Source organism: Anser cygnoides, chromosome 1, assembly GCF_040182565.1.
Source record: "Anser cygnoides isolate HZ-2024a breed goose chromosome 1, Taihu_goose_T2T_genome, whole genome shotgun sequence".
NCBI classification, from domain to species: Eukaryota; Metazoa; Chordata; class Aves; order Anseriformes; family Anatidae; genus Anser; species Anser cygnoides.
In genome coordinates this window covers 101307116-101320723 of record NC_089873.1, presented here as the reverse complement: position 1 = coordinate 101320723, position 13608 = coordinate 101307116, and the positions used below count along the sequence as shown (strand labels likewise).

The window sequence follows — 13608 nt, the reverse complement described above, 5'->3', positions numbered from 1 at the left end:
GTGGACTGAGCCATGGAGGTATGTGATTTTATCCTCTTACTAGGCAGATGAGTCTCAGAATAACATTCTGTTCTTGTCCATAAGTCTGGATACAAGCCAGTGCCAACAAACTGTAGGTACAGAAAGACAAGCCACATTTTACAGATCTGAGCTGTCCTGCTATGCCTCAGAGGTTTTAAGTAACCATACAGTGACTTGGAGTGTGAAGTCTGGGGTACTGATGTCTTAGCCCTGCCTCATTAAGTCTTCACTAGGAAAGAAAAGCGTGTGCATAATAATGTTAACAACACAACAAACACACACTTTTTTGAGATTTTTGAACAAGGGAAAAAAGCTGACAAATACTGGACCCAAAGTGCTTAAGCCCAGAAATGACAGTCTAAAATTTGGGGTTTAGATTTGAGAAGAATATGTGAACAACTTAGAGAAAAGATTATTTTTGAAGAATCTTCCATTTTCAGTAAAACCTTTTCTTTTTTTTTTTTATTTTTTATTTTTGACAAAGTAAAGTTTGGATGGAAAAGTTTTAGCTAACTGTACTTGCAAATCAGACACATCACAACATCAGTCCTTCTTTGACTTCAGAGATATGAAAGGAAGCCAATTTCTTATGTTAGACTTTTGTTGTCCTGCTGTTTAGTTCTCACTGGGATTCACAGATTTCTTCAGTCCAACCAGTTGTGATGTGATAATCTTGGACTAGAGTCATGGCACAGATCAAAACACCAAGAGGCTATTTTTGTGCAAGCACTCTGAGAAGTGTTATGAGCCAGAAGGAGAGCATGCAGGTCAACTAGCAGGCTAAATTCTGCCACCCTGCCAAATTTACATTTGTTAGAGTTGTAACAGGAACAGGCCAAACAGACTGGGAGCCACTTGTGCCAGGTCCAGGTGCAGAGGAAATGACAAATTCTGCCCCACAGGGTTTATGCTACAAATGCCACTGATTGGTGGTGGAATGTCTGCCATCATTCAGATTAACAGGATTATCTTTACCTGTAGAAGATTTTTGTTTCTTTGTTTGTTTGTTTTTTTCCTAAAAATAGTCTAGTCTACCTGAGTTCAATAAGCTAATTAATCATCAGCATTACGGCAGTCACCAGGGCAGTCCCTCTCATCTTAATGGACTGCTCTCATGCTCCATGCCACACATTTAAGGATGCTCCAGATTGGAGATGCTACTGCTTACTCTGCAGAAAAAAACATCCATGGACATCAAAGGCAAGATTGTAAATGTATTTAAACTATAACCACTACAAAGCTCACACAAAACTCTTCCTATCTCTTGCATCAGGGGACAGTGAAACAAGAATGGGATCTTATTCTTCTCCTGTGGCAGTCCTTCCTAGCTGTACTTAATATTTTCCTTCAGTTCATTTTCAAACTGTGAGTTCATTTAGAGCTGATTCCCAGATGACCTCCCTCTCCCAGTCATGCAGGCTGGAGTTCTGTGTCTATGGGGCAGGTGCAACACCAGCAGATATAGCATAAGTTTCTCCATGGATTCACAGTACATACCACGAAGAAAGGATTTTGTTCACACAGCATGCAATTACACTCTGGAACTCATTGCTCCAAGAAACTGTCACAGCTCAAAACCTAACAAAAAAATAAAAGGACAAGATATTTATGTGACTCTGAAGGGCATCCATATTTGTCACAGGCAACAATAGCAAACATTTTGCACTTGAGGGATTAAGACACTTTCTAACTCCTGGAAATCCAAATAGGACAGAAAAAGGTAAAATTAGCCTCTTCTCTTTTGTCACCCATTGAACCACAGGATCCTCAAGTCTTCCTCTGAAGACTTTTCACGATCAGGTGGGATCTGGACACTGGCCTGGAGGGGACACATTATGACAAGGCCATCAGTTCCCACTTATCTATGCTACAGAAGAATGAAAAGTGGAGTTAAGTTACCCGATGCTTTTTCTTCTTCACCCATTCCTACTGAGATTTGGTAACAGTTGTCACTTACTTTAGTGCCTTTCATCCACAAAGCTCAAAGTACTCTACATAAAATTTATGGCCTGTTAACACCAGCCTAGAAAGGGGTGTCAAAAGGGCTGAAGTGACTTTTGCTAAATGTCACACAACAATTGAGCATAGGATTCCAGAAGAAAACACCTGAATGTTTCTAGACCTTCAGAACTTTTCAGCCATGCTGGTATTTTTTAGTTAAGTTGCATGTGTCATGGCTCTGCCCACTGTAGATTGGCATCCAGCCCACTGCTTTCTTCTAATCAGATTCTGGCTTCTCACATTGGGATTGTGGTGGGCTCTGCTTTGAAATGAGATGCTTGAAAATGGTTGACACCTGTAGTCCTCTGGCTCTCGGGAAAATTTGTTAACCTTCAAGAAAAGTCTTGGAGAGGAGGGACTTTCAAGTTTTACAGGATGGTGAAGTTCTCTTTGGTTCCCTTAAAAAGCGTTAGCAAAGGTCAGATTAACAAGTCAACACTGAAACTAGATACAAGCAAGACTCCCAAAACTGATGCAGAAAAGAAAAAAAGGTGGGTGGGGACTGGGTGTGGGGGAGAAAGGCCCACAACACAACATTGGCTCTGATCCTGTCCCCCTTGTTGGGCCTGGGGCACACTTGATAAGGTGAAGGGAAATTGTAAAATTAGACCTGGCAACCTACACAGAGAGGCCCAGTGCAAGGCCCTTGGCCTGAGGCAAGCTGAGAAAGTTGAGGAATTGTGGGGGAAAGGGGACTTGGCAGGCTAACTTCCTGTGGCTGCATCCAGGGCTAATTAGTTTTCAGTGTTCTGTGTGTGTTTGAATGGAAACGAGCCAGCACTGAGAGGCACGGGGTGAGGAAATCAAAAACACATGCACTGAGAAGGAAGAAAAAAAAAAGAGAAGGAAAAAAAAAAAACTGTCCTTTTTAGCTACATTTTCTTTTTCAGGAGGGGATCTCATCATTTTGTTTCATGAGCACTAAATCACCCCGGCTCCCCTGTCTATCACATCTCACATCTGCTTCAGAACTCATTAAACATCAAAAGGCCTGCCCTATCAGTTCTGCTTAGTTAGAAGTCTGAGTTACTAGAATCCTAACCAGGGAAGATTTTGTATGTTTTTAATAATAGCTTAAGGAACTTCTTAGCACCCCATAAATTACTTAATGCAACAAACTCTTCCTGTGGACCAGCAAATGTTTTACAGAGAAACTGAATGCTGCCTTAACATGCTTGTGGTCAGTCCAGAGTTACATAGCAACCTGCCTAAATGAACCTTTAATCCACATTTCAGCTTAGGAATTGTTTTCTCATGTATCCTCTCCTGCCGCTAGCCCACTTTCGTTTTTACTGCCGCTCTAATTTTATATAACTACATTATAACTTGTATTTCCATAGCATTTTGATCCTCAAGAATGCCAAGGCAATTATTAAACCGGCAATCATAGTGCTACAGCACCAATGAAATCTGCCACCTTCTACCTACTCCTGCCATTTCCCCTACTTCAAATACACATGTACAGTGCCCTCCACTACTGCATATGCCAAACAAACAGTTCATGAACATAATTTATATATAGGAAACACAATGAACATAGTAAAGGCTCCAGTGGGCATTTGTTATTAAGAATGCCACAAGAGCTCTTTAAAATGAACTAAGCCTAGACCAACAGTGATTTTTTTTCAGTGTTTGTTATTCAGACAAAACTAAGTCATTTTTCATCAGAGCACTCACAAACTTTTGTTTTTAGTGAATAAGTTTTTTCTGTCTAATTTGAAGGTTCTGCCTGCAGCTGTTTTATCACCAGAGCACTTCTGGCTCTCTTTATAGAGTCAAAAAGAACATTTTTTTGCATTTTTCCTCATGCTCAGGAATGACTAAATCACTTTAACTCACACTTTTTAAGAAATCTGACCAGTGTTCGGGCTTGAACATGTGAGTCCCATAGGTGAGAATTTCAGATGATGATGGGCAAATCAAAGAGAGGTTCTGAACCGAAAAAAAATCTGCAGCCCCAGCTTTAGCAATCATTCCCACTATACCAATAAGCTTTGTCAGCTAGTTGCAACTGTTCCTTCTTCCATCTGAGGATGGAGGCATATCTAAACTTCAGGCAGGTTGAGGTTCAGAAGCATCCTTGGCTATTCAGGGTTGTGTTGTGTCTTGATAGAGACGTTAAGCTCAGAACCTCTTCTCTCTCAGTTCTGGGGCTAACAGAACAACATGTCATAATGAAAAAACTACTAAAGAATGGTGATCAAAAATGGTAAAAAATACAGTTCTATGTAAAAGTTTCTTTTTTCTTTCATCTACCAGGAGTGACATCCTAGGCTCAAAGATATATAAGAATCTCTTTCAAAAATATAAATCAACAAAATTATTTTTTTTCAAAATTCAGAATGTCAGCATAAATAAAAGGAAATTTAAAAAGAATATCGTGAACCTCAAGCTGTGCTGAACTCAGCTCATCGTGAAACACAAGTTGGGATGTGTGTTAGCACATCCATTATGAGGTCCTATGCCTTCAGTGCCTACCTAACAGTCACCTTGGTGCAGATGAAACTGCCTTGGATGACGGAGATGTTATTAGACTAGCAGTCAAGGAAAAATGAAGTCAATGGCTTTTCTAGGATTCCTATTTCTTGCCAACAAGCTCTGGATACTGCTTACCAACAGAGACTTCTCTTCCCAACCATGTCAAGTCTGGCTTCTTGTAATTTAGCGAAGGACAGTCCTGCAGAACACCAAGGGTTCTTAAGCCTGAAGCAGGTGCAGCATAGCCAGTAAAGGAACACACACTCCTTATGTTCACTAATCCTCCACACAGCAGTTTCCCAGTGCTATCTTACCAGACCAGATTTAAGGAAAAAGTACAAAGTTCATTCCAGCATTATGCACCACTAGGAAAGAAGTTACTTAGCTCAGGAACAGTTAGGAGGAAGTCAAGTCCAATAAGAGATACTTCGTCATTTAGCTCTGTTTCAGGATCTGTGCAGTACTCACTTCAATGACACTGCTGATAGGACAATTTCACAGCTGTCAGAGCTGCCAGCTAAATTCTTAGGTGATCCATGGCCTCTGATCATTGCCTTTCTTTAGAAAGGCATAAGAGGGACCTTTTTCTGGGATAAGCCTCCCATAACAAATCCCCAAGTCACCAGAGGTCCTGTTCAGTGTATCTTTGCTTTTGGGTCTGCAACCCTTTATCTTGACAAGTAATGTAATTAAGACATCAGCTTATAGGAGTACACCAATGAAATGCAATCAGCCACAGTATTAGTCTCTTTTATACTATGTGCTTAAGGAATGAAGCACCAAGCTAGTCAATAAACAAACTTCCTTATACAGTACAAGGCTGATACCCCCCTGCTATACACGATGTTGAGATGAAATTTAGTCCTTGAGAGTTCACATATGTTTCAGCACAGAGATGTACAATGACATATGACTCCAAAACTATTTACTGCACAAATACATAAATGATAGAGAGGAATCCATCTTATTACTAGCCCTAAAAAGAGACTAAGCACATCAGGAAATGATGACAGGTAATGATGTTTAGACTGAAAAATGCCTTAGACACAGCTTAGTGTGCTTGGGAACCCATGTCATACCATAAATATTACAAAATCACTGGAAGACTATGCATAATACTAAAATGAAAGGTTGCTGGAAGGTATCATTGCATAGGTATGTCTCAAAGAGATGGGCAATGTACCTCCGATCTGAAGACAACCACTCACCCCTTATCTGATATTCTCTGATAAGGCATTCAACAGCTGGGGTCTTCCTCCTGTAAACGTTATTTTCATCCATATTCAAGATTTGTACCACGCAACAGTTCAAATTAAGCACCCCTATGGAGGAAATGACAGGTTGTGAGTGAAAGAAGCTCTAGGGAGTGTGCGCGCTTTCCCACTCTTTGATTTCCTCCTTCATGTGGAGCTCACACTGCCTTGGGATGATATTTACTCTTAGAGTCAAAGAACATATTTGCTTTCTGTTTTTCATTAAATACAGAGGGCTTCACAAAAGAGGCCATTTTTCATCAAAAACTGTTTTCAAGTGAAAAATATCTACCAGCTCTGCTCCTGACTCTAAATAGTTATTGGCCTAGGAGCACATTACTGTGACTTTACAGTTCATAGAGTGTGACTCAAGAAATGAGAAGAATGTTTTCAAGAAGTTACCATGAATATTTAAAAAAGAAAAAAAAAGTGTTTATATCACAGCTAACAGTGCAGCTGGTAGCCTGCATGCCATCTGAGACAGCCTCAGCATTCACTAGCATCAATCTTACTTCTTTTTCTGATGACGGGCTCTACATTTGCTTTCACTCAGCCTCCTGCTTCCTCCCTCATTTTCTATCACTTTAAAATAATTGTCAGTAGTATGATGCAAACTGAATTGTTTTTGTCCTTCTCCTGCCTTCCTAGTCTTTCTGCACTGTAAATGTCCTAGAATGAGGACAACTTACTGGGTTGAAGGAGCCAATTGAACAGAAGGTATCTGAGAGATGACAGTCATAAATTGGAAGTGCTTGATGTGTTGTGGCTAATGTACCTACAGGACATGAGGGCTCGCTCTATGTTAATGCTTTAACGGGTAAAGTATGTCTTACTCGGGTTCTAAAAACTTCTGGGAGACGTTCTTCATATGTGCTCAAATTCTTTGCGGCTTCATCAAAGCAAAATCTAGCCTCTGTTCAAGCAGGCGATTTTATTTTCTTTCTTTTCACCAGAGACTTCCTGTGTATCTTTTTTTCTAAAATGACATAAATCCCTCCCTCATCAGATCAGTGCATACAGCACATTTGGAGGCAGCTTATAAAAAAAAATATAAAATAAAATAAAATAAATAAAATAAAATAAAATAAAATAAAATAAAATAAAATAAAATAAAATAAAATAAAATAAAATAAAATAAAATAAAATAAAATAAAATAGAGTCTATTAGCAGAGATTAGATCAACCAATTTGAGTCCTACATAATGGCCTAGTTTTGCAACTATGGAAGTCAACAGCAAAAATTCCCCTTTGGCTTCAGACTGAAATATAGCCAATTGTAGAGTTCAGAAACCGTGACTCAAATGCAAGCAAATCATTAAACTCACCTAAAAGTCATGAGAGATACATAATAATAGATGTTATAATTTTAATGTCTTTCTGTATTTTCAGCCTTCATTTTGACCATCTTCAGTTACAAACATGCTGTTCTTATGAACAGAGAATGAGACACACAATTGCTTCTGCAAAACACATAAGCCAAAATATTATCTATCACAAGACATACATGCAGATATCATGAATTAGCAGTACAAAGTGAGCTGAAAATGCACAGTGAAATTTTGCAGCTCTGAGAAGGACTTGGGGGTGTTGATTGACAAGAAGCTCAACATGAGCTGGCAATGTGCACTTGCAGCCCAGAAAGCCGGCCATATCCTGGGTTGCATCAAAAGAAGCGTGGCCAGTACGTTGGGGAGGTGATTGTCCCCCTCTACTCTACTCTTGTGAGACCCCAGCTGGAGTGCTGCCTTCAGCTCTGGGACCCACAGTACAAGAAGGACATGGACCTGTCAGAACAAGTCCAGAGAAGGACCATGAGGATGATCAAGGGCCTGGAGCACCTCTCCTATGAAGACAGGCTGAGGGAATTGGGGTTGTTCAGCCTGGAGAAGAGAAGGCTCCAGGAAGACCTTATAGCAGCTGTCCTAAAGGGGGCTTACAGAAAAGCTGGGGAGGGACACTTCATCAGGGAGTGTACTGATAGGAGAAGGAATAATGGCTTTAAACTAAAAGAGGGGGGATTTAGATTAGATATGAGAAAGAAATTCTTTACTGTGAGTGTGGTGAGGTGCAGGAACAGGTTGCCCAGAGAAGCTGTGGATGTCCCATCCCTGGAAGCGTTCAAGGCCAGGTTGGATGGGGCTTGGAGCAACCCAATCTAGTGGAATGTGTCCCTGCCCACTGCAGGGGGGCTGGAATTATATGGTCTAGGTCCTTTACAACCCAAACCATTCTGTGATTCTATGGTACGTTCAGCCCAGTTTTAGAAGAACGCCAATGCTCCCCTTTTCCAAGTTCTAGTACAGGATATAAAATAACAAAAATAAAATGACATCTCTACTCAGAAGACTTGGTAACGCATCACATATTGGCAGAATACTGCCAGCTAGCTACTACATGCCAATAACGCAGCCAAAGTAGGCATCATGACCAAGGAAGAGAGGCTAGCTGAAGTCATTAGGGATATGTGAACAATATAACTGCCAAATTACAACTGTGCGTTATGATTTTTCTAGAGATCTAAGCAGAACGTAAGACTGCTGGCTCCTCCAATGGAGTATATCCAAGAAATGCAGAAGCAATGCTGTCTGACATCTCCCAGTCAAGTCCTGTCTGAGTCCTCCCAGTCAACAAGACACTGGGTATAGAAAGCAGGTGTGATGTTTTAGCATCTCTGCCACATCTACCCACCTAAATATCTAAGCATAAGGGTAGTATATTCATCACCGTAATATGTAAATGTGCCAGAGTTATTTTCCCAACAACATAAAGCTACAGTCCAGCAGTGGAGGGAATTTTTAATTGTATTTCTTCTCCACCTCATCTTCTATTCTTCCCTTTGACTTCATTGTTTTTGACTTCTTGTTTTAAGTTTCAGTGAAAACATGAGCTTTTACATTTTATTTACAAAATACCAAGGTCTCACTTGCACTGGAAAGCAAGCCAGTCATTGGTAAAATTTCATGTCCTGCCCTCATGCCATTGCTTTCAAGTCTGACAGTTTCAAAATACTTCCTGTAACATAATATAAAAACTAAACACCGTATCATTTGATCCCCAAAAGCATATAATTTCACTTTTGTTTATCTCTGAATTTATTTTTTCATCTACATATAATTGTTCTTGCAAACTATTTGGCAGTACATACTGTCACCCAGCTGGAAAGAGTGTCAGTTTTAGCAAAGAGCTGAAAGGTAAGGAGTGAATACTCTGAGGTTTGGTCTTCTCTTGACCAAAGCTATTAAAAATAAATTTCCTGCAAATCAGCAGCACTTGTTTGTGTCCAGACCAACGTTTTCTGCAGCATGATTTTTTCCTTAACAGTGGCTCTGACCTTCAGGTATGTTCATTTCAACTTTACAGACTAAAGTGTTTGACTACTGAATTCTGTTATTGAATATTAGTGGTTCTTTCTATGAATGTATTAATTAAATCTCTGCTTTTTCTCCTACAGAATAAACATGCTGTGTTTCCATTTTCCTGTCTAGAAAATGACACTGATAATGCCATAAGCTAAAAAGAAAATAACATAAAAAGTTATCCATTATTTGAAATCACCTATATTCCTGGGCAGCCATCCTTCCAAATGCTTGACTTGCTAAGAAAATGTAGTTTAATGATTCATACTTACTTAATGGTTTGGTCTTCTTTCTTCCTTTAGCTTTGAAAAACACTTTAAAGAATCTAGACTAATTTGAATCATCGATTTCAGATACCTCTTCATATCCAAATGTGCTTAAACCCTCTCCAATATTTTCTCTTCATCCTGATGTATTTAAAAAATGCCTTCTTTTATTCCTCTAGGCTTTTTGACAGCATTAACTCATTCTTCTTCCTTTGCTGGTCTTCTCCTCTCCCTTTCAGTCTCAAGTAACTCTTGCTTTGACACTCTCTATCCCAACATTTTCATTTACAGATCAGTTGTGTTTCAATCTTCCCATCTCAGAACAACCCCTATTTACATATGCTGCCTACTTCTTGTTCTCTGAAAATGTTATTTGCATAAAAGAATGCTAGCTCTTTGTGCTGTAATTACAATGGGTCTGGAAGGGAAGGCTCTAGGGAGACACAAGCTCTGTGAGGATGTCTTCATGGTAATTTCTTAGGACGGCTATGGGAAGGACACAGCTGTCCCATGAAGGAAAATGATTCCTCTCCCAGATCACGTGAATCCTCAGGGAAATAATGAAGACAAGGCCATGTGTGAAAAACCTCTGGATTTCCCTACTCCCATGCATTTAACACTAGCAAGATGGTGTAAAAGTGAATAAATTGATGGGAAGCACTAGCTTTTTGTAAGCTTCACTGTGTGCATTTAGAAAAGAATGATACAAATGAACATGGCTGCTTTTCCTCCTCCACTGAAAAACCCAGTTTTTAACTCTTGTTCTCAACATCTTTCATCCACTATAATCAAAATTGCAATGCCCTAATTCTACTTTATTGTGGTTTTATCCATATAAGTTCCCATGGAAGTCAAATGGAGCCAACTTGAGTAAAAAGTAAGTAAACAATGAACATAGAATTGAGGGTTTGGTCCTAGATTTCCTAATCTTCTTTTATTCACTCTAGCTTTTTCTTTACTTTGTACCCGTACGCTCATGAATCCAGTAATTCACTCCATATCCTCTGTCAACAGAACCTCCGGGGTCCTGCTGCCAAACTACTCTCTGTCTCTCTCAGCCTGTTCAGCCATCTCAGATGGTAAAACAGATACCAGACAGTGGCTTTGCTACTAGAATCCCTGCCTTCTGAATGATAAAGTTTTTGTTTTGTTTTGTTTTTCCCATTCAGTTTAGGAAGCTATTTGGTGCTTATTTGACTAAAGTGAATTTCTCACAGTTATCAGCATATATAAAGCTTACATTCCTCCCTAAGCTTGGCATTTTGTGGCATGTCCTTGTTTAAGGACATTTTGTTCTTATTCTCTTCTGCCTTGGCAGTTAGCAGCAAATGCACATTTATATTTGTTTGTTCCCTTTTCTTGTGTCCTCGCTTAGAAAAAATGAATTAGTACACTTTTCATTGTTGAGCTGTGGCCAGCTAAAATTGTCTCTTTACCCTCTTCTGTTCTGTATAGCTTGTATGTCTCATGCTGACCTTCCAGTTTTAAGTATCACTTTATTAAATTTCAAGGTTTGTTTACCGCATTGTTATATACATCCATTAGAACAGCCTTATCCTCAGAACTACTTATCTAATTCACAAGCTCCTTATATATTAGTACATTCAGATGTTCCTATTTTTTGATGTTTAAAATAACTCCGTCTTTCAGCCTTTGTTTATCTTCTGATGTTAGGGAGAACCCACCAGATTATTTGTGTTAAGCAAAAACTTGTGCTTCTTATCAAGCTTAGACATATACTTGAGAAGCAAGCTCATCCATCATGAATCATTTACACCTGTATATGTCACCAGCTCATGATCATTCACGGTGCTTTGGTAACACATGTACATAATGCCAAAATGAGATCATCTCTTACATGTCGTTTCCACATATGTGAGGTGCCTACATATGAAAAAAAAAGAAATGCAACTATTAGTTGCAATTGTAATTTTGCAAAATTGAACAGTGGACTTAACACCAGCCTGACAATCAGACCAAATCTTCTCTTCAAATCATCGCTGATGGGAATATTTTGCTGAAATCCCCAAAGTCAAAGCTCAGCTATACAAATAAATACTGTAGCAGATCCTGACAGGAAGACGTTCAGCCCAATCTTTTCCAGATGGCAGTGATGGATGGCTGTGTGCTTATATTTATTTGGTTTCCCAGGCAATGGTGTCCTGCTTTCACTGGTCATCACTTGGAGTGCTTTGGCTTACGGATGGACACAACAGTCTTGTACACTGCCAGACAGGTATTCTGGTGGGCTTACTCATTGCTTGGATGTCATGATTGCAAGATAGAACTACATTATGCTTTGCTGTGATTATCTTTCCTAGAAATTGTCCATCTCTTAAACTTTTGGTGCAGGACCCAAGGAGTTCCTAGGTAAAAATGAAACTCAACATATGTAACTTGCTCACAGCTGCAAGATGCCCATTCTGAAAACAATACAGTGACCTAAAGAGGAAAGAGAGAGAGAGAGAGGAAAGACATCCAAATCCCAAACCACATTGACTGAAAATGTGGCTGTCACTATGTTCTGTTCTGTAAAACACATGGTACTTTACATAGGGATATAAAAAAAACGTCCACAGATCAGGGACTTACATTATACCATAATGTATGGGGAAGAATGGAGCTGGGATACAAAGACTTCTGAATCCAGACCATTCATTTTGCTGGGTCATGCTTGAGTAACAAACCAAAGTTATTAGCAACAAACATATGTTTGGTGGCCTAGGTAAAATGATCCATTGCCTCCAGATGATGTTCATTTTGCAGGCATCTATACCAGGGAATAAAATGAGACCCTGCTTGCTGCAGGAGTATGAGTTGTGTGGTGCTAGCACATTGTAAGCAATTTGGGGAAGAGCTTGTATTTTCATGAGTTCATGTAACGTTAAGCATAAGAGAGCCATATTGATGACTGGAGCTTTTCATGCTACTGGTAACATAATAGTGGTAAATGCAAATTCTTGATACAAGAACTTCCTGGTGAGATCAGGTGATGGCTGAAACACGGAGACACACAAGACTGAATGCTTAACAGGAACCAATACAAAGAAATGCATGCCCCTCCTGTGGTCTTGAGTCACACGCTTACACAGTCCTTGTTAGGAGGGCAATGCAGCCAATGGAGTGCAATTATGGTAAAGCTCCCTTCTAAATACAAACCACGCACATTAACATCAGAAAGTGGACAGATCAGGCGAAGGTTTCTTAGAGGAGGAAAAAAAAAAAAAACTTTTATCTGGAATCCAAAGACAGCAGGAAGTGAATGAAATTAGTTGAGGCTGTGGGGATGTGGTCACACTTCTCTGTGTAGATGAACAGATGGGCAGCAGAATTCTGCATGTGCTGGTTTGGACAGCTGGGACTCAGGGAAGCCATAGAAAGGGAACGATAAGAGTAAGAGAAAATGAAGGCAGACTAAGGATTTCAGCGGAGGCTGAGTTGCAACACCACTGTGCTCAGGCACAAGTCTTCCAAAATGCAGCCAATACCTACTAGGTTAGAGACTATTGTTACCTGCCAGGCTGAAACCATACTATTCAACAAACAGAAAAATGAAGTTATAAAAACACTAGTAGCTATTGCGATGACAGAAACTCAAATCAAAAATAAACTACTGGGACTGTTTTTATGCTGCCTAAGTTAATTAGGTTCTCTCATGAACACACACAATGGTTCTACCTTTAACTACATGACCATATGACATTTTTGCTTTAAAACTTTCACCTACAATTGAAAAACTAGAACTTTTAAAATATTGCACACTAATGATATGTGTATGGCTCACCGACAGAAAAAGAGACTTTTTTCACCCAACAGAGCTCTATGTAGTGCTACCAAATACTTGACAGCAATACTAGATTGTTAACTAGATTGATGGGCTGAGTCTAATCGCATGGCATTCAACATGATTAAGTGCCAGGTCCTGTACTTGGGTCATAACAACCGCATGCAGCAGTATAGGTTTGGGGAAATGTGGCTGGAAAGTTGCCTGGCAGAAAAGGACCTGGGTCAATAGCCAGTTGAAGATGACCCAGCAGTGTGCCCAGGTGGCCAAGAAGAAGAGCAATTAAGCTGGTGAAGGAACTAGAGAACAAGACATACAAAGAGCGACTGAGGGAACTAGGGCTGTGTAGTCTGGAGAAAAGGAGACTGAGGGGAGACCTCATTGCTCTCTACAACTACCTGAAAGGAGGCTGCAGCAAGGTGGATGTCTGTTTTCTCAGGTGAAAAGGG

At 39.8% G+C, this 13608-nt stretch overlaps 1 long non-coding RNA gene across 3 annotated transcripts in view; it reads right to left on the bottom strand.

The window, feature by feature from the left end:
• Positions 1 to 486: 486 nt before the first annotated feature.
• Positions 487 to 13608, bottom strand: part of LOC136791776 (uncharacterized) — a 50560-nt gene continuing 37438 nt past the window's right edge. For all 3 annotated transcript variants that reach the window (XR_010834392.1, XR_010834389.1, XR_010834393.1), the window contains 3 exons: positions 7079 to 7213; positions 5709 to 5822; positions 487 to 1599 (listed from right to left, as the gene is read on the bottom strand). This is a non-coding gene — a long non-coding RNA (uncharacterized lncRNA). The remainder of the gene's footprint in view (positions 1600 to 5708; positions 5823 to 7078; positions 7214 to 13608) is intronic.